Below are 1,734 nucleotides of genomic sequence, written 5' to 3'. Positions count from 1 at the left end.
AGCTGCAGTTTTAAAGATGAAGGATCCCAAACAGATGATCCGAGACGTGGAGAAATTGGATGAAATGGAGTTTAACCCAGTGCAACAGCCACAATTAAATGAGAAAGTACAGAAAGACAAGTGTAAAAATAGCTTCGTGAAACCTTTGAACATATTCTACGACTCTATGAAAAAGAGAATCCAGATATTTAGAAAGAATTGAGAAAGCTAGAAATAGAGTATGAACAGAAGAGGGCTCAACTTAACCAATATTTGGATGCTGTGGAGAATGCTCAGCATGTGAACGTGGAGAGTATTTCTTCACCAGATATGCCGCAGGCTCCTTCTAACGTTTGATCCAGGACGTTCCACTTCCTGGTGTCCAGTCACCTTCCATCCTTAAGAAACCCTCAGCCTATGGACCTCCAACTTGGGCAGTTTCTATCATTCCTCTTCTTGGGACATGGTGTTCCACATTTGCCCCCTGGCAGAAAACTTCTTGGTCCTCCCCATTTTCCACCTCCTTCTCAAGTCGTGCAGATATATGGCCATCAAGTGGGTTTTTCCCTAGATCTTCCCCCTCCTAGGTGAAATGAAGACATGTTACATAGTCCTGAAATTGCCCAGCGAGGTCGTGATGATGATGTTTTTAGCACCAGTGAAGATGATGGCTATCCTGAGGACATGGATCAAGATAAGCATGATGACAGTACTGATGACAGTGACACCGACGGATCAGATTGAGAAAGTGTGCACCGTGATGATGGTGAGAGACACAACAATGAAGAACAGAAGACAGGTCTGAGTGTATGGTTTGCAGATATACCTGGAAAATCGAAGGAAAAGAAGAACATGAGGGAACTGACTCCTCTTCAAGCCACAGTGCTTCGTATAGCAGGTCAAGAAATCCCTGAGGAGGGACGGGAAGTAGAGGAATTTTCAGAGGAGGATGATGAAGATGATCCTGTTGACTCTGAAGCAGAAAAGGAATCATAAAAACAGCATAAAGAGGAATCGCATTCTGATGGCACATCCACTGCTTCTTCACAGCAGGAGAGTCCCCCTCAATCTGTTCCTCCTTCTCAGATACAAGCACCACCCATGCCAGGACCACTACCTCTTGGACCACCACCTGCTTCACCATTACGGCCTCTTAGGCCACCTATGGACCTTCCTCCTGGACTGCCTCCAGGAGCTCCTCCTGAGACCAGCTGGAATGCCAGGACTCGGCCTTTACCCTGACTTTTACCTCCACAACCACCGACTTTTACTACCTCTCCTAGGTCCACCTCCAGGTCTGCCTCCTGGTCCCCTTCCTCGGGGACTCCCACCAAGGATACCTCCCCCTGCACCTCCACGTATTCCTGGAGTTTGTAGGCTTCACCATAAGCTCATTTTGGCTTTTAGTCCAAATACCAAATACAAGAGCAAATATACTTACTAACGCCAGGATATTTTGTCCTGGCATGATGCACCCACCTTTGGTGCCTCCCGTTGGGATCTGCCCCCCCTGGACTTTTGCCACCAGCTCCTTTGCCAAACCCTGGAGTTTTAAGCACCCCACCCAACTTGATTCAGCGACCCAAGGTAGATGATACGAGTGCAGCCACCACTGAGAAGAAAGCCACAACCATCAGTGCCAAGCCACAGATCACTAATCCCAAGGCAGAGGTTACTCGATTTGTGCCCACTGCATTGAGAGTATGTCGGGAGAATAAAAGGGCTACTGCTGCTTCCCAAAGAAAGTTAGAGGAT

The 1,734-nt window shown here is 47.5% G+C and overlaps 1 pseudogene; it reads left to right on the top strand.

Annotated features, from left to right (window-relative positions):
- LOC105513008 overlaps positions 1–1,734 on the top strand; it is a 2,961-nt pseudogene that overhangs the window by 758 nt on the left and 469 nt on the right.

The sequence above is a fragment of the Colobus angolensis genome, unplaced genomic scaffold (genome assembly GCF_000951035.1).
Source record: "Colobus angolensis palliatus isolate OR3802 unplaced genomic scaffold, Cang.pa_1.0 Scaffold220, whole genome shotgun sequence".
NCBI classification, from domain to species: Eukaryota; Metazoa; Chordata; class Mammalia; order Primates; family Cercopithecidae; genus Colobus; species Colobus angolensis.
Note: the sequence above shows the minus strand (reverse complement) of the source record. Positions and strands in the feature narration are given on the sequence as shown.